General features: G+C 40.2%; 1 protein-coding gene across 3 annotated transcripts in view; it reads left to right on the top strand.

The window, feature by feature from the left end:
* Window positions 1-25484, top strand: part of RAPH1 (Ras association (RalGDS/AF-6) and pleckstrin homology domains 1) — a 2904638-nt gene that overhangs the window by 2294435 nt on the left and 584719 nt on the right. The gene's annotated exons all lie outside the window — the stretch shown is intronic.

Here is a 25484-nt window from a genome sequence, read left to right as displayed (position 1 = left end):
TTGTGGCTTAGCACACCCCTTTAGTATGGGGAACTATACCCATTATTTTTCTGTGCCTCTGTCGAGCAGTGACACTGAGGTAATCCCTGGGGTATATCTGCGATCTCCCATCCATTGGTCAAGATTTCTCTTGAACAAGGCCAGCGAGGTGCTCTGCCTCACATGTACCGGGATTTTGTTCCACAGCATAGGGAGTCTTTGGGTGATGAATCTATCCCTCCAGCACGTCCTATTAATAGCCGTGTCAAGGTTAAAAGTTTAGTTTCTTTAGGAAAAGTTTTATTTTAGCATCTATTTCTCTACTTCCTGGTATTCCCCAGCTAGGCTATCCTTCATCTTAATAAGTTTTGTACAACTTCCTGGTTTCATCATTTACCCTGGATTACTAAGATGTTATAGTAACTTGTAGTGTCTTTGACTACAGTGAACCTTGTTGTCTACCTTGGATTTTCAGGTGATGGCACCTTCTTGTAGTGACAGAGATTTATGGCAAGCAGTACTTTTACTTTAGTTTATGTATTTTTAGCACTGCCACCTGCTCCACATTGTGGGCTACACAATATTTTCACTGCCTTGCCTGCACTTCTGCTTATTGGCATTCCTCAGGGTATTTTTATTTAGTGGCCTGCATTCCAACTCTCCAGCATCCATTATGTGTAAACAAAAGTTGAAAAATGCCTTGCAAAGGTTAGCTAGTGAAAGAAACGAAAAGCAGAAGTGTTGTACAAGTTGTTGTAATCTCTAAACCAGAAGCCAGGTTCTTCAACCAAAGTTTTCATTTAGAACTTTGTTTTTTTTTAATTATTCTGTTGGTGTTCATTTCTCAGCCCGTTTTACATACATCTTCAACACTGACACCTGCTGGCTTACCTGTGTGCTTTCCTGCAGCAGTACAAGTTTGAGTCGGCTAGTAACTTTTGTTTTTAATTTTTTCATTGTTTATTTGTAAGTGGTCAGTTATGTAATTCACCAACACAGGATGATTTCACCTAGTTAGCCTACCTGTGTGATCTTTGTATATGTATTTGCCCAAAATTAAATATCCTGGATGGTTTTGAATAGTCGTAGAATCTGCTTTAACTGTTTTCTGTAGCACCTCTGGAAGGCAGATCGTTCACCTTTTCTGCAAAATACGTTTTACGTTATACTTTTAATTGCTGTCTTACCTGATAAAGCTGCAAATCTTAAACTATAAATTTTATTGTATTGAATATTTTTCTCATTTCGGTATGTCATACTTCACAACAAGACTGAGCCTGAAAGCACTAAGCTTTTAACCACTTGCCTGGTGAAATTACAAAACTTGCTAACAGACAACTGTTTGCTTCATTTTAGTTTTTGCACAGAACAGTGCACATGCCACAGATGTTCGTGTTACCCTGCTGCAGTCATCACACTTGGGTTACCCTGCCGTCAGGTGGTCCCGCAGTTGGCCCGAATTCCAAAGTCTTGGTCCGGCGTCGGTTGCTGTCGCTTCTTCCCTGACGTCAGTGCGCCAGGGGTATATGAGAGGCATCCAACGCCATTTTCTTCAGTCTTTCTTGCCGCGCGGTGCCCGAAGCAGAAGCAGTTCGCAAGTGACGGTCGGCCGACACCTGAGATTTTCGAATCGAGTTTCAGTCCGAAGTCTTCAAAGCTAAGTACCCCGTTGGGGAACCTTTTCTTGCCTCAGTCCGATGTCAGAAAAAGTTAACAATTGCATTTCTTGTGGGAAGCAAATACCTCATAAGGACTTTAATTCTTTTTGTGTACCTTGCCTAGGCCCAGACCACGACATCACTGGTTGTCGGTTTTGTGCTAGGTTCAATAAGTGAACTATAAAGCGACATTTTGATTTCGCACGACACTACTTCGGTAGAAAATTTAATTACACTATGCCGTCGGAGCAACCGACTACCGGCGTGCATAAAAAACGCAAAGATAAAGACAGGCAGCCTAGATCCAAGCCAGACTCCGAGGCCTCAGCTGGGCCAGTCGGAGGTTCTCTGGTTTTCAATGAGGTGCCTGCACAGCCCCTGACTACTGCTGAATTGGATCCCCAGACTGCTTCGGATTCCCCAGCAGAGAGTTCTAGGCCGACTCAGCCTTTTTCTTTAGGCCCTACCGATGACATTGCAGAAGGAGAAGCTGGTGCTGTAGAAACACCTTCGGTTTCTGAAGGTGTCTTCAGACCGACTACTCTCACCATAAAATCTTATGCTAAGCTTAAGACTCCTCTAAAACCAAAAAAGACTACTCTTCAGTCTCCAGGTCAAGGCCCTATGCCTAAGAAACAGATGCTTAAAATGGCTGAAGATTTGATTTCTTTGATCAGGGGTTCCCAACCCCACCCCCGACTAAAGGCCTAGACAAGAGGAGGGTTATGCCTCCTCTGATCAAGTGTCTGTTTCCTACGGCTCCTCTGAGGAACAGGATTACTCATTTCCCCCTTATGAAGATTCTGATGCTGAAAACTCCATTTCCTCAGCTTCTCCCCCTGAAGATTATTCCTTTGGGGAAACCTTACATACCATGAGGGAACATTTCCACTGGGAAGGTCAGGACTACTCCGACTCAAAGAAAAGGCTCCAAGAGTTTCTTTTACTCCCCCAGCACAGACCACTTGCTATCCCCCCAAGTTTTAGACATTGTGGATGATGTTTTCTTAGAATCCAGTCTAAATCCAGATTCTCTGCCTCCTGCTCCAGCCAAACCAGATGGATACTATAGAGTGCCTGACTCTCACAAATTCCTATACAAAAGCCCTGTTGCTGATCCAGAGACAATCTTCCAGGGTCCCAAAGGGGCTAAGGCTTCTATGGCTAAAAATCCTGTACCCTCTGAAAGGGACTCCAGAGCACTAGATAGGTGGGGGAAGAAGGTTTACACCTCAGCTACTCTAGCTATGAGAGCACTAAATTGTCAATTTCACATGCTTAAATACCAGCAATTCCTAATGTCTCAAGTAAAACAAAAGATGGGCATGCACCCTTAACAGTCTGAGTTCAAGGAAATGCAGGATCTGTTGCATGCAGCTGAACAGGTGGGCAAACATACTTTGCAATGTGGTTTTGATGCCTTGGAAGCTTCCTCTAGAGCAGCTGTTACTGGGTCTGTTATACGTAGGCATGCTTGGTTAAAGGAACAATCTCTGCCTGATCATGTTAAAGCAAAGTTACTAGATGCACCCTTACAGCAGGATGTCTTATTTGGGGTTAAAGCAGAGGAGGTTTTAAAGAAAATGGAGGATAAGGCAAAATCTATGCAGACGGTCAAATATTTCTTACAAGTACAGCCCCCACGCTTCAGCAGAAATTGGCCAACAAAAAAATCGGTCCTTTCTAGCTTCTGACAGACCACAGAGGGGTAAATACAGGCGCCCAAGGGGCAGAGGACAAGCACAAATCCCTTACAAATCTCACCAGTGGGGCACCGCAACACAGAAGGGAGGAGAAGACAGGTCCCAAACTGCTAGAAGGCAAACACAATGACTTAAACTTCAAACTGCCAAGCAAAACTCTCTTTGCAGCTCCCTTGGGAGGAAAATTAGCACTTTTTGCAGACAACTGGCGCATCGTCACAAAGGACAAATGGGTCCTAGACATTATCTCACAAGGATACAGATTCCATTTCCACACCTTGCCAAGGATAAAAGGAATGCCAAACCTGCCACAAAATCAATGGGCAGAGGCACAAAAACAAATTGCAGCTCTCATGGACATGACAGCCATTCAGCTGGTACCTACACAGGAGCAAGGCCAAGGATTTTACTCAAGGCTCTTTCTACTCCCCAGAAAGGACAATGCTTGGAGACCCATTCTGGACCTTTCAATTTTAAACACCTTCTTGCAAGTACCCAAATTCAAGATGCTAACACTACAGCAGCTTCTTCCCATGTTGGGCAAGAAAGCTTGGCTAGTAACGTTGGACCTCAAGGAGGCATACCTGCATGTCCCTATCAGACAAAATTGCATTACCAATTCTCTGCACTGCCCTTTGGCTTATCTACTGCGCCCAGGGTCTTCACAAAATGCCTGGCACCAGTCATTGCATACTGCAGACAAAGAGGAATTCAAATATACCCATACCTGGACGACTGCCTCATCCAAGCAGAAAGCAAGGACATTCTCTTACAACACCTGGCTTTTGTAAAACATCTTCTAAGTTGCCTAGGGTACACAGTAAACGAAAATAAATCAAAACTAGTGCCCTCACAAAATATGACATTCCTGGGTGCCAGCTTGAATACAATGGCCCAGATGGCTTATCTGACGCCAGACAACTACAATTAACTCAATATTTCAGAACAATGGCAACAATAACCCAACTCCCTGCAAGAAAAATTCTGCAGGCCTTGTGCTTCATGGCATCTTGCATACTACTAATACCATTTGCAAAACTGCATATGAAGAAATTACAATGGTACCTAAAAAGCGTATGGACTCAACACAGCCACAGCTTGGAAACAGTGATACCTCTCATTCCCTGCCTTCAACAGGAGTTTCTATGGTGGTCACAGGCATGTCACCTCAACAAGGGTCAGCCTTTCACCCTACCCCCAGCCAGGCAAACTATGACAACAGATGCATTGGACTATGCCTGGGGGGCGCACATGGCAGGACGGCGCGTTCAAGGCATATGGACTGCAGATCAAAGGAATCTGCACATCAATCAAAAAGAAATGCTAGCTGTACAAAATGCTCTGACAGCCTTCAAGGACCTCTTACATCCAGGACAGCTTATCATAAGGACAGACAACACCACAGTAATGTGGTACATAAACAAACAAGGGGGTACACACTCCTACCCTCTATGCAGGCAAGCAATGACCTTGTGGAACACAGCACTGGCTTACCAAGTTCAATTCCTGCCAGGAAGAAAGAACACATTGGCAGATGACCTAAGCAGAAACGTCATAGATCCCAACGAGTAGAAACTGGATCCACAAGTATTTGCAATGATAACTCAAAAATGGGGGCTCCCAGACATAGACCTGTTTGCCAGCCCTCAAAACTATCAGCTAACAAAATTTTGCACAAGGACTTACCATCAAGCTTGGAAAGTGGACACACTCTCATTCAGTTGGAAAATGCTGACAGTATATGCCTTTCCTTCATTACCCCTTCTCACAAAGGTGATGCTGAAAGTCAGGATGGAGAGACCCCGAATAATGCTCATTGCCCCAGACTGGCCACGCCAGCACTGGTACCCTCTCTTAAGGAATATGGCCCAGGGCCCACCATGGATTCTACCACAAATTACCCATCTGCTCACACAGCAAGACAATCAGATTCTACACAGCCAGCTCAAAACCTTAAACTTGGCTGCATGGCAAACCACCTAAGCAACCAGCCAGCTCCTCTCTCACAAGCTGTTATGGATGTTATTCTGGAGGCCAGGAGGCCCAGCACCAGGAAAGCCTACTCAGACAAATGGAAAAGGTTTTGCACCTGGAACCAAGCTAAAGGCCAAAATACCCTTCAGCCTGACATACCTCAGATTCTGCAATATTTAACCGAGATGTTACACAAAGGCCTTTCTTTTTCATCTATTAAAATCCACACCTCAGCTATTTCTGCTCACTACAACACGGATCCTCTCTTATTTTCACATCCACTCCTAAGGCAGTTTCTCAGAGGGGCCAAAAACATTAGGCCTCCCAGGAGAGCACCAACACCTACTTGGGACCTCAACTTTGTTCTGGAAAAACTTAGGCTATCTCCTTTTGAGCCAGCTTTCTCAGCTGACTTAAAGTTTATATCATGGAAGACTGCCCTGCTGCTAGCAATTACTTCAGCTAGAAGAGTTTCAGAGCTTCATGCACTAATGGCAGTAGAGCCTTTCCTCATTTTTCAGCAAGACAAAGTTTCTCTATGAACTTAACCCCTCCTTTATGCCTAAGGTGGTATCCAGTGTGGCTCTAAATCAAACCATCCATTTACCAACCTTCTTTCCAAATCCACAGAACAAATGAGAAAGACTCCTGCATTCCTTGGACATTCACAGGCAGCTACATTACTACTTGGATAAAATTAAGGTTTTCAGAAAATCTGACCAGCTTTTTGTATCCTATGCTACAGCATCACAAGGAAAGGCCATCTCAAAACAGACCATTTTCAAATGGATAGGACATTGCATACGTTTTTGCTACACCCACCATGGAAAACCAGTTCCTGCTAGCATAAGGCCCCACTCTACCAGGGCAGCAGCTACATCTACAGCCTTCCTCAGGGAGGTGCCAACTAAGGATATTCTGGAAGCTGCAACTTGGAGTTCAGTACACACCTTCACCAAACATTACCACTTACCACTTTACTCTAAGACTAGAGCTGGCTTCGCCACTGCAGTTTTGCAGGGCCTTCTAGCCTCCTCTAACCCTGTTTGACTCCACCTCCCATCCTTAGCTTTGGGATTCTACCCAAGTGTGATGACTGCAGCAGGGTAACACGATGAACATAGTACAGTTTTGTACCTACCATAAATTTAGATGTTCGAGTGTTCACCCTGCTGCAGTCTAGGTTACCCTCCCTCCATCCCCTCTCTAAAACCTTTCTATACCTTAAAATCTGTTACAACCTTTGTGGTGTATTTGCTTATAGCTGGAGGGATATTTTGTTTATGCTACACTTTTTATTATTGGTACTATCTACTGACCACCATTTGGGGGGGGGGGGGACCTGACATCTGGGGCAAGAAAAACTGAAGAAAATGGCGTTGGATGCCTCTCATATACCCCTGGCGCACTGACGTCAGGGAAGAAGTTACAGCAACCGACGCTGGACCAAGACTTTGGAATTCGGGCCGACTGCGGGACCCCCTGACGGCAGGATAACCCAAGTGTGATGACTGCAGCAGGGTATACACTCTAACATCTACATTTATGGTAGGTACAAAACTGTACTTTTCTGAGCATCAGCTGCCTTCAGCAAAATGTAAGATTTCCAGTGAATTACTGCTTTAGATGTTAGCACTTTTTTTTTTACACACTTGCACTTAGAAAAGGAGACACAAGAATGTTTATTTTTTATTGACTAAAAGAGTTGTTTTTTTAATATGACTTCCAGGGGGAAACAGTAGTATGCTGCTTGAATGCTTAGACTTGTTACAAATGTGTGTGTGTGTGTGTGTGTGTGTGTGTGTGTGTGTGTGTGTGTGTGGAGAAGTTTTTCTTGATTGATGAAATGTGTTGGATCTGATGTTGTCAGTGTTCATTCTATCCTCAGCAATTGGGTTCAGATCTGAACAGTTGGATCCAACTCTGCCATTGCTAAAGTTTGCGGCTACCAAATCTCTCGAGCTTCCCCCAGTACCTCAGATCTCATTTGCCACTTCAAGACAACATAAGTGGTCTACTGTCTCTCTCGAGCTGTATGACTTAGATAAGAAACTTTTTTTGTATTTAACTTTTTTCTCTCAAATCGCTAATTAATATCTTTTATCTTTAATCTCTCCTTACTGTATTACGATATTTCTCTTTTTCTATAGTACTGGGTGCTACTTGGATACTATCACTAGTATCTCCCTTTCCGTATGACTCTGTTGTAGCCTTTCATTACCATTGTTGTTATTCCCTTACCCTCCTTTTCTCCCCCCCTTTCGACTCTGTTCTAGCCTTTCTTTACTGTTGTTAGTATTCCCTTACTCTCTCTTCTTACTAGCTTAAAAAAAATCTTTGTCTATCATGCATAATTTGTCTCCATCTTAGTTGTTACTATTGTTAGATTTATTATTGTTCATCGCTGTTATGGCTAACAAACATGCTGACTTTAAAAATGTACTGTGTAGGCATAAATTGCCAGTTTCTGATGTCCACACTCTGTGTTTATTGCCTGGGCGCTGTTCATTTCCAAGAGGATTGCTCAATTTGCCATGGCTTAAACCCCTGCACACTTACAGAACGTAAGAACAAGTTGATTTTGAAAGGTGTCATTCCTTCAGCCTTTGGAGAAGCCATATCCAAGTCACCTAAACCTAGACCTTCTTCAAAATCTCCATCTTCTGATTCTTTTAGAAAGAAAAGCCAAAAAGACCCAGTCTCAATCACAAATCCAAAGAAATAGAAACCGCAACAGCATATGGAATCATTGGAGCAGACAGTCTCAATACTACTGGATACAGCTGTGACAGAATTGGATCAGAAACATGTTGAACCATTGCATTCGACTTTATCGGATCTGACACTGACATACCATATCAAGATGCTTTTACTTCCACCTACCAGATACTCCTTAACCGTGGATCCAGTTCCTGACAGACTCCCATCACCCTTTTTGCAAAGACCAATATCTCCATCCATTTACTCAACTTGTTCTTCCAGAAGCCTCACAGAAGATGATGTGGAGAGAGTGGTATGGAAGATTCTTTTGTTGCAGGGACAGATTGTTTTTCCCTCAGCACCTAACCCTCTGGTTAAGTTATCAGTCCTTGCACATCACCCCATTTCCAAATTCCTTCTCTGACTCCTGCTGCTACTTCTGAGTCCCAGACTCCTAGCCATCCAGATCCATCTGCCTCTGAGCTGATGATTGTAATATTATTGGATCCGAGATCTTCTCTGAGATCTCTGGTCCACTCTGATCCGGAGAGCTCTTGGAGCCAAAGTTTGCTTGTTGAATTCGGGGTGCAGCATTTGATTCTGAAGTTTTCGGAGCAATCTCTATGCCTTGGAGGCTCGGCACTGGACATGTCGGCTCTGGCTTCCACTTCAGAGGTAGTGCCATCGGAGCAGAGGGGGCGACGATTCAGAAGCTTGCCTTATTGGATCAGAATCCCTCTTCTGCTCTTTTGAGCTCTGTCTTTGAGGCTGTGAAAAGAGTTTTCTCTGCCTTGGCAGATTGGACAGAGCCTTCCACCTCTGATCCTAAATGTTCTGCCTTTTTGTCACAGCGTCAAGAGCCTCTCCACTGCTCTCCACAGAAGCATCTAGTACCAAAGACCCAGGTTCCTTTTCAGGTAATTCCGATTTCCTCTTCTGATACCTCTACAGAGCATCCCACTGAAGAGGTGCCCAGGAAGAGGACATGTAAGACGAAGCACATAGACTCCCCTACAGGAGTCCATCATTGAAGACACATTTCGATGAAGGCAAAGGGTCCCCATGGTCAACTGCTGAAGATGTCTCATTTGGAGACATCTGGAAATTCTTAGAGAGGTGGCTGGACTCGCTCCAACCCTATGTCTGAGAAATTTTTCTTTTGGAGCCAGACTCCATAGAACCCATACCTCGGAGACTAGACAGGATAGTGGCACCACCTGAGGACAGACAGTTCTTGGGGAAAGGGGTTCCAGTTGATGCCATGGTCGTAGTGGCGGCTATGAAGAAAGAATTCACTGACGAGAGTTTCACTGTCTATCCCCCCAACAGGGAGTCATGTACAGTGGACAGATTAAGGAAGAGTGTCTGCTTCGGCAGCCTTTGCTTTAAGGTCACTGAACTGTTTGGCACACTTTATTAGACTTCAGAGTGATTTGACTATGGAGTTATCAGATACTGTCACAGGAGCCATTTTTGAAGAAGTCCAAGATTCTGTAGTTTCTCAGTTGGCAACCCTAAAATCTATATCCAACTCTTCTATGAGGTTAGTTTCCAATGTAGCAGAAGTAACCTCAAGACCAGCAGGTTCAGGCATTTCCATGAGGAGACAGGCCTGGGTGCACTTGTGCAATTTTGCAGAGCCAGAGCCATTTCTATTTTTTCGTCAATAAGTCTTTTGAAGGAACTACACTGTTTGGCCCTTAAGTAAAGGAAACCCTGTCCAGGTATGAGAAAGATGGAAAGACTGTGTCTGCCTTGAGCATATGTTTTTCGGCTCCCCAAAGATTCTGTTCCAGGAATCGGTGCAGTAGCTGGAAAATATGGTTCAAGATGTCTCAAGGTCCTTTCCAGGACACACATGGAGGAGTTTCCCCAGGGGCAGAGGAGGAAACTCTAATGGATGACAATGCCTTCATGGCAGAGGTGGCCTGCAAAACCAGGGTTCATGAGAATCTTCCTTTGACAAACCCTATCAGCATGCATGAACAGAGGCCACCTCTGGAGACAGTTGGGGGCATTTCTCCATGCATCAGAGCCTGGCTAGACTTTATAGAAGATACGTAGGTGCAGAGGATTATTTCCAGAGGTTATATAATACCCTTTTCCCTTCCACCTCCAATTCCAGGAAAAATCCTCGATGGTCCACCCAGTCAGAGAGATCAAGCAGCAATTCAAATTCAAAAGCTGTTAGAAAAAGAGAGTCATCCAAGAGGTCCCAGTAGACTAAATAGGATTCGGAACTTACTCAAGGTTCTTTTTAGTGCCAAAGACAGGAGTCTGAAGACCAATTTTGGATCTTGCCAATCTAAACAAATCAAGTTAGTGAACCAAATTCTAGATGGTCATGGTTCAGTCCATTCTAGGCAAGGAAGACTGGATGTGCTGTATAGATCTTCAGGATGCCTATTATCATATAAAGATGAACAGACTATCCAGAAAGTACCTATGCTTCCTGCTGGGAGCCAATCATTTCCAGTTCAGAGTATTGGCCTTTAGACTCACCATGGCCCCAGGGTGTTCACCACAGCTCATCTCTGACTGCAGGGATTTCAGATGTTTCCCTACATGGACAACTGGCTTGTTTCTGCTCCGACCAGGCATCAGGTCATACACACGAGATCAGGTGCTCCAGACTTGCAGTCTTCTGGGGATAACCATAAACTCCAACAAATTACAACTACAGCCAACTCAGACATTAGAGTTTATAGGAGCACTTCTCAATACAAAATCTGCCATCACTTCTCTTCCACCACACTGAGTTCAGACAATAAGGTCCCAGGTCAGAAAGATTATGGTGAGTACCTAAGTTTCAGCCCATCTAGCCCTTCGGATGCTAGACTTTATGGTTGCAAGCAATAAGCGTAGTCCTACTTGCCCGGTTTTACATGGGGATCCTTTAGTGGATGCTGGCTACTCAATGGACAATCCTTTATCAGTGTCATCCCAAGTAAGAATTACCCAGACATGCAGAAGAGATATGAGTTGGTGGATCCAATCTGGCCAAATACTTCAAGGATGTCCTTTCATTCCCCAACAGCCCAAGGACATAGTGGCCATGGATGCTTCCCAGGTATGGTGGGGGGCATTATCTGAGAAAGACCGTCCAGGGCACTTGGTCCCCCAAGGATCCCAGTTTGTACATAAATGTTCTGGAGATGAGAGCGGTGCTGTTAGCTTTGCATTTCAGGATGCTGTTCCCTCTGGGACGATGGTGATTAAAACAGACATGTCATTTGTATGGTATTTCAACAAACCACAGGGAACCGAATCCTACATATTGTGTCGAGAAGCTCTCAAGGTATGGCAGTGGGTGATCTCTTCCAACTACTTTCTATTAGCAACACACATTCTGGGGAAATCCAGCATGATAGCAGACAAACTGAGCAAGTACATTCTTCTACCCCCCGAATGGTCCCTCAGCGAAACAGTGGCAATGGACATTTTTTGTCGATGGGCCCAGCCTTGCTGCGACCTTTTTGCCTGTCTTTTAAAGAACAAGTGCAGCAACTACTTTCCCCTAATTCCTCCACAGGGGAAGTCAACGAGGGATGCTCTTACTCCACAATTGGCCCCTCTGCCTTCTCTATGTATATCTACCAGTTCCATTGATTCTGAAATTTCTGCAGAAAGCTGCCAGGTCAAAGAGCAAAGTAATCCTCATTGCGCCCTAATGGCCTCAACAAATTTGGTTATCCTTCCTTTGGCCTCACCTGGTTCAACCACAGTGCCTAGATCTGACTCTGGAACTCCTGTTTTGCCCGACAGGTATGACACATACAGATATTCCAAACCTCATGCTTTACTGCTTGGCTTCTCCAATTCTGTAAATAGCCAGACAATCCATGCTGTCTTCACCTGTTCTCCATATAATTTTATCATCTCATAAACCATCGACAAGAAAAATATATTCCAATAAATGGAAAAGATTCATTATTTGGGCACAACAACACAATTTTGATCCCTTTTCAGCCCCTATCAGTTGCATTCTGGACTTTCTAATGCACTTATTTCTAAACGGTGCTAGGTCTTCGACCGATAAAGTGCAACTGGCAGCAATTTCCAATTTTCAAATTAGATTTAATTAACTCCTCTATAGCTTCTCACAAGTTGAGCAAGGCTTTCTTAAAAGGTATTTGCCTCCTAAGGCCTTCGTTTAAAGACCCTGCCCCTCCATGGGATATAAACCTGATGCTCCAGTCTCACACACAATCCCCTTTTGAACCAGCAACTAAATGTGACCTAAAATATCTTACATGGAAAACAAATTTCTTGGTTGCCATTACTTCCGCAAGAAGAATTTCTGAGATTCAGGCATTATCCTCTAAACCTCCATACTTAATTTTCCACAAAGATGGAGTGACCTTGCGTACTAATCCCGCCCTTTCTGCTGATGGGTGGTGTCAGAATCCAGTATATTAATCAAGTATTAACTTCTCGGTGTTCTTTCCCAAGTTCACCAACAAAGGAGAGTATATCTTGCATTTACTGGATCTCCATAGACAGTTATGCTTTTATTTGCATAGAACCGAGAAAATCTGAAAAGCCGACCAGTTGTTCACCTCCATCTCATTTTCTGAACCAACTTTGAGAAAACCAGTTTCTAAGATTACGCTATCAAAGTGGTTGACAAATTGCATATCCTTCATTTACACTAAGCTTGGCATTACTCTTCCACATTCCTTGAAAGCACACTCCACTAAATCCATGGTTACTTCTACAGCTTTTCAATCAAGAATGTCCATGGATGATGTATGTGCAGCAACAACTTGAGCTACTCCCAATACCTTTGAAACTCATTACAAGTTGGATCTAGTCTCCAGGGGTAGGGCATCATTTGTTTCTGTGGTGCTCAGGAATATGCTTCCTTTAGTCCACCCTGGAAATAGGTAGCTGGGGACTTTGTCCCAATTGTTGAGGATAGAATGAAAATTGACAACATTAGATAAAGAAGTTATGTACTCACTGTAACATTCCATCTGTGTTTTATTGTTCCTTAACTCCCCTCCCACTAAACCCCATCTAAAGACTTCTGAAGGAACGAGTGTTTACAGGATCCCTGTATACTTTTTTACATACGACTCCTAGATATGGCTTCTTCATTAAACTCTTTCATCTTTTACTCTCTACTAAGCAGCAAACAAGATCTGAGGTATTTGGGGGAAGTGCATTGAGGCTAAGGGAGAAGGTCAAAAAATTTGGTTGCCACGATTTTTATCAATGGCTGAGTCTGATCCAACTGTCTGGAGTTCAGAATCAAACCTAATTGTTGATGAAGAATAAAAATGGACAACACAGATGGAATGTTATGGTGAGTACATAATTTATTTACTTGTTCCCTCAAGTGTAGTACTTAATGGCAACATGATAGCTTTGTGTTATGGAACAAACATGGACATTCAGGGGAATTAGAAGGTAACTTAGAATGTGTCAGTGCTTTTAAAATGGTAATTTGCCCATGTATGAACAGAACAGCTTGACCATCAAAGCGTGAATCATTAAAAGAAGCATTATGAGCAGTTAGTATGCTGTGCAGAACTGGGTTTTAGCAAGCAAGGGTGAAAAAAAATGGAGTAGGATGTAGTGGCCTGGAAATGTATTGTGTTGACATGTCATCATTATGTACTAGCTGGCATGTTTGTAGATTAGCAGTGATGAGCACAAAGTGCTGTTACAACATTAAAATGCTGAAGGTTAAGTCCTTACTGATTGACTACTAGTAATAAAATTGCAAATGTAATTTAATGTTAACCATTGTATTTGTATACCTTAAAAGCAAAGGTGTCAAGACTACACAACAGCCTGCCTGTCCTTTGTAAACAGTTAACCTTCAGGTAAGGGTCAATGTTTAAGGATCAGCTTAAAACATCTTCTGTACAACATACATTTGTTACCTACCATTCACTGTACCTTGAATGTGCTGTTTTTTGATCTAGGAGGAATTATTTCTAAGTTTTGCTGTGTGTCCTAAAAACCTAATCAGTTTTCATACTGATAGCAGCCATGTTCAGTGCATTAAGACACTAGACCAACTCAGTTGAATGAAGAATCAGATTATCTTCTTTATTTATTACAATTTGATAACTTCGTAGATGGGCTGGTCCAAATACCCATTTCAGCCATGAATTGGATTTATCTGTCTTATAAGAATACAGAGAGTAATACAGTGTACAATCTGCAAATTACAGTGAGTCAGTAATGACCTGCAAGACAGTTGCATACAGTTTGAAGTAAAGATGAGATAACTGTGTGCTCGCGCATGTGTGTGTGTGTATATACACACACACACACACACACACACAAATATACAGATGCGTAAAATCAGATGAGTTTTATATGAGAAAAAGAAGTAGAGCCGAATGAGTAGGAACAAGTTTGCTGGTGGCTTATTGAACCATTTAATTGCAAACATAAGTAAGAAGAATCATTTTCCAGCTGTTTTAAGTTTTTGCTTAAATTAAGCTAGGGTGTTATGCTGTCTGATCTCAATGGGGAGGTGAGTCCAACGGACTGGGTTAAGTTTAGAGAAGCATGTTTCATCTGCAGTGAACTTAAATCTAATTCTTGCAAGACAAGGGCATCATCTTGTCTGTCCCTCAGAGTAGCTTCACTTCCTAAAGTTTATCTTGTATTTTACTGTACAGCAATGTCCTTGTGAGATCATTCTGAATAAAAATGTGCTAAATAAAAGGGCATCTCTTCTGTTGGTGGGTAGCTATCCCAATTTGAGTAAGAGACAGTGGTGTGTCCTTTGCTTTGTGGGCACATCTAAAAAAACAAACGCTAGTAAAAAATTATCAGTTTCATTATTTTTTTACTGTCTAGTAATTATACAGCCTGTCAGCAAAGAAGAAATGTGGAAAAAGGAAAATTTGTCAGAAAAGAAATAAAAGTTTTGAATGGGAAGAAACTCATAGCTGTTCAGCAAAAAGCAGTTTGGTTAGGAGCTTTAGTACTGGAGAATGGCTTTTGATAAAAAAAAAATGTCAAAACCACTTTGGTGTGTTTAAAATGAGCAAGACACTGGAGTTGTACATATTTATTTATTAAAATTCTGGAAAAATAGAAGAAGCTATAAGTAACCTTTAATACAAGCTGATAAGAGACCTAAATGAAGGAAAGACTTGTTGAAGATGAGGCTTGGCAAAAAGAACCGTTGAAAGATAGAGGACAGCGCTCAGAGAGAGTTTGATTTTTGCTATAGCAGAGAAACTGGAAGGAGCAGTTTGAATTTATTTTTTGGAAGTACAGTTAAGCAACTCCACCAGTTCACAGCAGGATTTGTTAATGAAGAGGCAGATCACATGTACGTACGATTGAGAGCTAGCCACCAGAAATCATCCAAGACCTCTATTAGTAAAGAACCATACCAGTAGAAATAGTTGCTACTGGCTAAAATGTTGCAGAAGGGAATAATTAAAACCTGGGAACACCAGAGTGTTTGTATATACCAGGCAGAAGAGAACTGTACGTTAATCCTGCTAGATGTAGTTTACTAGTTTGCACATGAATTGTGGTTCTGTATAAAGTGGATGAAAAAGCGTAGAAGTTTGTTTGTTGACCACGTTAATTTGATAAGAAAATGATGAAGCATAAACTCTGCTTTGTCATTAATGTTTAGGAGGGCAATGAATGCATGCATTCCAGTTGTACAGAATTTTACAGATTTTTGCTTCATGTTTGGTCTGTCCTTCACAAAATTTGTGGTTTACTGGCAAAACATTAAGTATTGAAGTCACTAAATAATGACAGACATTTTTATTTTAAACTTTATATCCTTCAGAAAATGATTGCCAATGCAAAACCTGTTATTTTACCAATTTTCAAAGTTTAAAAGAGCAATATTTAAAATCTGCCCCAATTTTTGAGCTGTTGCACCCTCCAATTTATTTAAACACTCATACTAAGAGGTATGACGGAATGAACTGAAGAAGTAACTTTAAGTAAAACTTTTTCTTTTTCTTAAAAGTTTCCTACTGTAAATTGTGTTCTGTTTTGTAAGGTAGTTGTAGGTTGTACTTGGTCATAGGCATTTTGAATTTGAGAGGGAGGGGAAATTTATCATTGTTGTGTATGCTAGTGATAGTGGAATAAGAGTGTACTCTTTGTAATTATGCATCTACTATAACAAGTTAAAAAGATAAAATGAAGTGACTGAAGTCACTAAAGGTTTAAAGTTGTAATGTTGTGATCTTTAGCTGCTGTGAGAAGTAAATTTGTATTGATTGCAAAAAGACTTAAAAGCAAGTGAAAATGATACAAAAGTAATAGATTGTAGTTCTTTCTTGTATTTTTGAATATTTAGCTCACATATTTATATTAGTACCTACTGTTTTGGTGAAAACAAGCAGCATTCTGGTGGAGGCAGTTAATCCTCTCCAGATATAGTGATATGATGCACTGTCTTTCTTTAAGAATTAATTAGTTCTATGGGTATTCTTCAGTTCACCCCATGTATAACTGCCGTATCACTCCTTAGAAGTTAAGGTCTAAGAGTGGGTAATGCAAGGGTATAAATGATCACTTGGTCCACTTGCCTTCTACATTCTAATTCTGTAATTCTAATCTTGAGAGATCTAAACAGTGTATTTGAAAGGTACAATGTAATTAACTTTTAAAGTGATATTGGCAATCAGTTCAGTAAGAAAAGAAGTTTGAAACTGTGGGAAGAGAATAGTTATGTAATTGCTTGTCTTCCCAACAGCCTTTAGTAGTTTAATGCAGTTAAATGTAACAGTGTACAATTTAGTTTAAGATTAGCCTGTGTATTTTCTCCTAAGGCTAAATGCTAATGTTTACTGAAAGTATGCTGGTTGTTGTTCACATATAGTATGGAAGGTAGAGATAAGAATCCAAGAGCTAATCCAACATGGGAATAGAGAAAAGGGATTTTGCTGTTAAGGATGCCTGCAAGTTGGGGTATAGAAAATAGGCATGAGGATTCTGGGAATTACTGGAGAAAATTAGCAAAGGAAGCAAAGCATTGGAGGCAAACAAGTAAAGAGGGAATGGTAATAAGGTGGGATGAGACCAGACAAAAGATTGGACTGTGGGTTAGAAACTGCCTTCCCTGCCAGAGAATTTATTTATATATTAACATTTGTTGACAAGGAAAGTCCACTGGGTCTGAGACCCATTTTCAGTGGAGGCCCAGGGAGAAAAGCTTCACGAGCATTACAGTGACAACAAAGTTCAACATAAGCTTAAACAGTATTACATGTTAAAGATGCAGAAGGAAACATATGTCAAAAATACAATTTGTAGGATTTGCATTATTCTACACAAGATGCAAGAGAAAAACATATTTCAAAATACAATTCACAGGAATTTACTTTATTCTACACTAGAAAAGCATGGGCTTTGAAACAGTACTTTCTATGTTGAGTATAGTGTACTGTATAGTAGGTTTCCAGTAGTTGTTGTGAAGACTGGGTTTTACAAAGATTTGCCAACCCAGTATTTGGTGAAATGTGTTTTTTTAAGGAGGTTTGGTTCTGAGGCAGGTGCAAAATGGATTGTTTAGATAGCGTTTTTAGAGCTACTTTAAAGGTATTTGGGTGGTCAATTTGGGTTATTTCAGATGATAGGTTATTCCATAGTTTGGCAATAGAGTGGGGAACAGACATTGTCCAGCTCTTTTATTGGGTTTTGTTACTGTAAGCAAGAGTTTACAAGAAGATCTTAGAGTTCTTGTAGGGGTGTAAGTTTGTAGGATTGAGTCAAGGGCTGGGCATTCATTAGGTTTACTGATTAGTTTGTGGGCTAAGGTTAGTTAGATGTATTTTAGATGGTATGAAAATTCTAGCCATTTTAGTTCAATGATTGCTTGGTAGTGATGAGAACAGTGTGGTTTTTCACAGGCAAATTTGGCTGTTTTATTGTAGTAGGATTGTAGTTTATTACTAAGGGTTGTTTGAATATTGGTAAAATGGCACTACCATATAGAAGGGAAGGGATGAATAGGGCGTTAGCTAGTTTTATTTTGGTATAATTCTCCATGTAGAGCTTGTGGCGATAGTGATAGAGAAGTGCCAAGTGAAAGACCAGCATTGGAAGAGTTTTTAGTCGAGTCTAGAATAGAAGCAGATGTTAAAAAGGGATCATTAGTAGGACTCATTAAATGTTGCATGATAATTCTAAGAATCAATTGGAGGAGGTTAGAAGCAATTGGGGAGGGTGACATGAAAAGAATTTTGCAAAGGAATAATCTGCATCTGTATAGCTCAAGTATCCAGCAAAGTTCAGAAAGTTTAGGAGTTTTGCTTGGAAGTGTTTGCTTAGGTATTTTTATACCCCAGGCAGACTTCTGAGAATTATTTCCTCCTTGACAGTAGTCCTCACTACCACAAATCCACTATTCCTCTTCTGTCTCTCTTGAACCACTTTAGCAATCTGTATTGCTTCAATTTACCTTTGTCCCTGATATTCTGCCGACCATCCATACTGAAATAATTTTTGTCAAATTCACATAATCATTTATATCCAAGTGTCTCCTGCAGCATTGCTATTGCACCCTACATTTCTTAACTTACATATAATTCAAAAAGTCTGTGCATGATGTCTACAACTTTAAGGTTGTTTATATTCTCTGATGATATGGAAAGATAATTTCTCTTGCTTTTGCAGTGATGGTTGTCTAGATTAATGCCCTCAGTTTATACTACAGACAAGGGTATTTAAGCCTTAATATTTTTATTATAAAAAAGGTACTACTCCCACCTATTGTACGTCAGTTCCTTTGAATGGGTATTTCCAGCTTTCTGCTTACATGCACACTTTAATGTTTGGCAGGTTGATCTTTTATAGATTTGCTTCTTATCTCCATTTGAACCTGCCATATTTTTCAAGACTTTTTTCATCATTGAAAACACTCAAACAAAAAAAAAATTCAGAACCCCCCCCCCCCCCATCCCTTTTTAACTTGGAGAAAGCACACAAAAGTATATACATTTTCAGAGAATGTTTATCCCTCCAATTAGGAGCAGTTTCCTCAAATCGATGTCTGCACCCACAGGCATGACCTGCTCTAAAATTAAGATTATCCATACTACATCACATTATACTCTGCATTCCCACTTACACTGATTGCTGTCTGTTTTTTTTTTTGTTTCTATTCACCTTTTAAATGTGAAAAACAGCTTGCATGCTTTCAGTAAACATTTAACTTTTAGCCCTAAGAAAAGGTTATTGACTACCTTTAAATAAAGAAATTGTTCACTGCTATCTTAAATGCATTCATGTATTAAGGATGCTGGGGAAGCTACTACTTATCTTCTCACAGTTTCAAATTTAGTTTATTTTTCTCTGAACTGCTTGCCACTTCACCTTTATATGTTACATTTATCACAAATAGTGCTTAGAACTGTCAAAAGTAACTTACTTGTACCTGCAAGCAGTAAAATGAGTCAAAAATGAAAGAGAAAAGAAAGAACCGCTAAAAAATTTTGCAGATGCATGAAAGAATATTTGTAAATTTCACTCGGACTCCCCCTGGACAACTGGGCACACCTGCAGACTTTTTTGTCTCCAGTGAGAGCATTTGCTAATGGTTAAAAATAAAAAAAACAATCATTTTACAGTTGCAAGAAAATTAAGCATTTGCCATTCTTTTCATAAATTTGCATTATTTTTCATGACTGTTTTCTTAAATGCCCTTGTCTGTAGCATAAACTGAGGACATTAATCTAAACATCCATCCATGAAAAAGCAAGGGACGCTATTTTACTTCTGCCATATAATATGATCAGTACAGCTTTATATATCACTCCTACACCTTCAGCCCAAGATCATAACATTATATTAACTTTTACTTCTCTTCAGCCTTTCTGGTTACATTGTAAAGCCTGAATATCTTACTGCTATGTAAAAGTACTTGCTTGCTTTTATATCTTTAAAATATCCTGCAGTCACTGATAAAATTATTTCCTCACATTTAAAATTTCCTTGACTGCGCACTAAGCAGCTTTACATTATAACATGCGATTTATATCATGATTTTTATACAAGTACTAAAAACTGTTTTACTTGGGTTACTACTACTTTCCTTTCAGTGTCGTCCTAAACATTAATGACATAGTGGGATGCATGCTTTGCAGTCCACTCACAGGTTTAACAGAATTATCATAATTCCAGTCTTTCTAAGTTACTTTTTCTTGCAAAGCGAGATTTACATCTATTTCTATATCTAGTGAGACTGATGCTTTATAGTCTCTCATTCATTCATTCATTTCAGTATTTCTGGTATTCCTGATTATTTTCATCTCCCAATATCTGAGTCTGGTTATAAAGCCCAATAATACTCATGGTGCTTCTAGTCAACTCTTATGATTTTTTTTGCATCTGTCAAGCATTTTATTTCTTTCTTTGTCCTTTGTGCTCACATTTTATTTCTTCCTTGGCCTGATCTGCATCAAAATATGTCTGATTCTGCAGGAAAAAAAAATATTCTGAAGACGCTGAATAAAACAGCTAGAGTCTCACACCCGCCTGTTGACATTCCCTGATTGCTGGGATAAATTTGCTTTTTTTCCTGCATGGTTTACAGTGAATAATAATAATTTTCCAGTAATAGTCAATAGTTTTCAGTACTTTTCCTTTCTTCCACAGTTTTAAGAGCAACTCTTTGTTGGTATGATTACATCTTTACTGATATAGGTCTTGTTTGCTTTCTCATGGCCAAATTTGGAACATACTTGCAATGTAAGTGAACAAGTCCTGCCCTGAAGCCCAGTTGCTTATTTTTGCTTTCATAAAATGAATACAGTCTGTTCCTTACAGTTTCTCTGATAGAGCAGAAAATCACGTCTTCTATCTCTACTATTTTTAAACTTCTCTTCTTGAAAAGCCTTATGCGAAGACAAACTTTTTTTTTCCATTTCATTGTGTGATTTTTCACATTTTTATTAGTTCATCTGAATAGCTAGTTAAATCTTCTCTTTTTTCCACCCTTCTTTTAAGTAGATATATTCCTTCAGTGTTTCATTGTTTTTTTAACACCTTTGAGTACATGTGGTTTAATTTTCCACTGTGTTGCTGGAAGCCATTTCCTGTACCAAAACTTAAACTTTTTTTTTTGCTAAACTGATTACAGGATTTTTTTCAACAAGAGTTGTCTCTTCTTTTTTTTTCTGTCTTAGGTTCTCCAAATTTCTTCTTTTCTGGCATCCACACAGTGTAATTATTAGACAGTGACTAAACTTTACCCGAACTGATGGTTTCACTTGGCCTTTTTAGAGTTTCTGTTTTCACTCTGAGAGAGCTCAAATTAACCTTCTGTGCTTTGTGCTGGAAGTCCGATGCTGTGATTGTTATCCCAGCACTTATGTCACTACTGAAGAAAACCTTATTAAAAATCTGAGAATGATCTAAGTCTTGAATAAATCTCAGCAAAAGTAGTCACAGACACACAAATGTTTACTGTTCACATCTATACAGTGGTCATTCCATCTCCCACAGGATGTACCACAGAGTGAATCTCATAAAACAAGTATCCTGGCCTTTGGCTAGATCCCAATTTCTCTTTCTCCAAACTAATTTTGTAGGCAGGTACACAGATTTCAAGTCACAAAACCTTAATGGTGAAAACAAAATGTACTTAACCCTACAATGCACACCTCCAGTTTTAACAGTGAATTCAGTAAGCAGTGTCCAGAACTGCAGCTTCGTCTATGGTATTTGTGCAACTCCCCTATGGGGATGCTGTATCACCATACAGATGTATCCCTCACAGTAATATATGAGGCACACATCAGTACCATGATGTACAAACTTCTGTATCATTATCACTCTTCTCCTCTACTTAAGTACAAGTCAGGAAAACATTTCACTGCTCATCATTTTACCAAGCCTTCCAAATAGTGCCCTTAAACACCCTTAAAAGTCCTCCAAAGTCTTCTGTCTTCAGACCTTATACCTTAGCAACTTTTCATCTGTGACTCTAACAAACTATGCTGAAAGGCTTTTAAATATGCAATATAATTTAATCCATTTAACTAGCTATTGCTGGTCATCTGTCATAACCAAGGCTGCTATTATGACCTGGTGCATTAACCGAGTTAAGCAGTACCAAGCACTAGTGACACGTTCTCAATTCTGTAGCCTTATCTTACAATGCCTCTATCTTCTTAGGTATTTCAGTGACAGTTTGCTTTATTTATTTATTTAATTTATTTATTTATATTTGTTGACCGGGAGTGTCCAACTGGATGTAGGTCCATTTTCAGCAGCGGCCTGGGGAGAAAAGCTCCACAGTTAAAATAAACAGACAGTACTTACACTGGATTACATAGAGATTAACAATTTACATAGCAATTATTACAGCATATTTACAGATGAAGAACATAGTACATCAGTAGACAACTAGAATCTTTATCTGTGAAGTACATAACGGACATTAACAAATGTTACAATCAGAAGTTCCTGCTGTATAATAAGTACTAGGCTTATGAGCATCTGAGCTTGCTATAATCAAGGTAGTTAGTGGAGTGGAAAGAAAGGTAGTGGTTGGGTGGGTGATATTAGAGTGGGAGTTGCAAGGGCATAGCCAGCATGTTTTAGGTGTGCTTTTAGTAAAGTTTTGAAGTGGGTGCATGATGGTATGTAGGTAATTGTGGGTGGGAGGGAGTTGCATAATTTGGCTATGGTGCAAGAGAATAGTGCTTCACCAGCAGAGTCATTAGCTTTAGTGATCTGCAAGTGATTTTTGTTGCGGGATCTTAGTGGTCTGGTGGTGCGATGGGGTTGGAGTAGATTCTGGAGGGATGGGACATTTAGTGGATGGTTTACTAGTTTGTGGGCGAGTAAGAGTTGATACCATTGAAGGAGGTGAGGGAGTTCAAGCCAGCCCAGTTCAGCAAGTGAGAGAGAGTGGTGACTACAGAAGGATGCCCCTGTGGCGAATTTGGCGATTTTGTTGTAGCAGGTCTCTAGCTTGTTTAGATCACATTGCCTTAGGTTGGTATATATTGGAGAAGCATAAAGTAGGGTGGAGATAAGGTGGGAATTTGCTATTGAAATCTTTGCTGCTTTGGTGAGAAGTTGCTTATTTCTGTATAACGCTCCTAGTTTTTTGTGGACTTTTTTTATGGTCATGGATATGTGAATGTCAAATTTTAATTTATTGTTTATTTCCACTCCTAGCAATTTGGTGTGTTCAGTTGGGGATATAGTGGTGTTGTCTTTTGCTGTGATGTTAAAGTGAGAGTTGTTTTGAGTATGTTTGGTGGATTGGAAGATGAGTAGTTTAGTTTTGTTTGGGTTGACTATTAATCAGACTTCATTTACCTGTAGTGACACAGTTTTTGCCATTCCCACAATGCATTTCCAAAATGCTCCTTGATGCATTTATTACTGCTGCTTTCTGTACATGTGGAGAAAACGGTATGCATATTTGCCAGCTTACAAAAGTATATGTACTCCACATTTACAAGACTGATTAACTTTATTTTAACTGTACACTGCACATATGAAAGATTGGTTAACATTACTTTTTTTAAAAAACTACATACAAATGGGTAAATAAATGGTTAAGCAAATTCACTCCATCAGACTGATGAGGAAATGGCCATGCGTAGTATAACCATACCGGTCCAACCCCTGGTTGAAGAATGGCAACAAGGTACTTGGGTAAAGCCTAGAAGTAGTACACTGCATGGAAGAACATCGCTGCTCTGTAGGTTTGTGGTCAGACCCCAGATGTGGAGTACTGTCTTCATTTTATGCATTTAGAAGTCAGAGACTTGAAGTGCTACCAGTGGTCTAACAAAGGGCAAGAGGAAAAATTAAATGATGGAGAGAGAGATTGCGAGAGTGGCAGCAGGACATAATCTGAATAAACAAGTCCAAGGGATAGCCAGACATAATCTGGATACTCAAGGTATTGAGAGTGGTGTGAGAAGCTGAATGTAAGGAAGGCGGAGGGATGAAGAGCATATATTTTACAAATGGAAAGAACAGACTGCAAGAAAGGAGAGAAATGGAGAAGTGGATTTGTCTACCATAGTGAGTAGTGTACTGACTCAGTAGAAGCAGTCAGGAAGGCATGGGGCGAGCATACAGTGATTCTGCAAAAACCATCAGGAAAGCACGAGAACAGTGTACAGTAACTCAGCAGAAATGTCAGGAATGCATGGATGGGTATACAGTTATAGTTTGAACTGTGAATGCTTTACTGGAGCTTCCTGGTACCTCGGATTACGCCTTCAGTGTGTAGTGTGGGTATACAGTGAGTCAGCAGATATAGTCAGGAAGGCAAAGGGTGGGCCTACAGTGACTCAGCAGAAGCAATCAGGGGGACATGGTGTGGGTGCACAGTGACTTGGCAGAAGTATCAGAAGAGCATAGGATGAGTATTTGACTTGGCAGAAGCAGTCAGGAAGATGTGTGCACTTCAGTATTTAGCAAAAGCAATCCAATATGCATGGGACAGGCATATAGTAACTCAGCAAAACTAGTCAGGAAGGCATAGGTTGGGTGAAGGAAAGGAGGTAAAGGATGGAACAAGATTTAAATGTTACCTGTAAAATCCTGATAAAAATAGACAAATAATCTCTCCCTTATGACCTAAATTTGTAGTGTAATATGTATATATGCACACTTGTGAAACTGGTTCAGAAAATCATATCCCCTGATTGACTAACAGTGTTGTGTAAAATGTGTTCAGTACTCTCCTAAAGTTAAGTAAGTTCTCTGACAAACTGAATACATGCATTAATAAATGGCCTTTCATAACATGCTGGGGTGTGCAGTGAACTAATGGTGCACACCCAGAGTTTTCAGACAATTGACTGTTGAGTTGTGCTGGGGGATGGAGGAAATTGGAGTGCCTGGAGTAAAAACAAGAAAAAAACTGTTCATTGCTTTTTTGCTAGTAGTAAAAATATTAAATATATATTAATGATTGCAGCACTGACACTTTTGGCACATACATGTATGGGCTTGATCTTTGGTAATGTCAAACTCAGCAGTGTTCATTCCTGTTTTCAGTAGAGTCCTGGGGAGAAAGGTGTACATCAAGTGCAGTTATTAATAATTTAAGAAGTATATATGAAACAGTATGCAAAAAAAACAAAAGAAGAATGTAAAAAAGAAAAAGAATCTTCATAAATAAACTATTGAGCAGTAAATCTGTTTTGTTACTTCAGTTTGCCAGGGAATAAATTTGTTGTTGTTTTGTTATGAATGCTTTTGTGAATCTTCAATTACATTGCCCAAGCACGAGTCAAATGAGTATTCTTTTGCTTCACAAGATACAGTTACGTGTGGGTGTGGTAACTACAGAACTAAGGTTTGCCTAAGGTACTCTGGTTTAATTTTTGCTCAAACTGCATTTGCTCACTGTACTTTTGTATGTATAACTGATATGGTGTTGTCACTGAAGTATAATTACTGTTGGTTTCACAGAGATCCTTTAAACTTTTTTTTTTGCATGGGTGCAAGACCCCCCACACCCCAAACATATATATATATATATATA

This window comes from Protopterus annectens, chromosome 2.part0 (genome assembly GCF_019279795.1).
Source record: "Protopterus annectens isolate FY-2018-M chromosome 2.part0, PAN1.0, whole genome shotgun sequence".
Classification (NCBI taxonomy): domain Eukaryota; kingdom Metazoa; phylum Chordata; order Ceratodontiformes; family Protopteridae; genus Protopterus; species Protopterus annectens.
The sequence above is the reverse complement of the archived record's forward strand: the minus strand, read 5'-3'. Positions and strand labels throughout refer to the sequence as shown.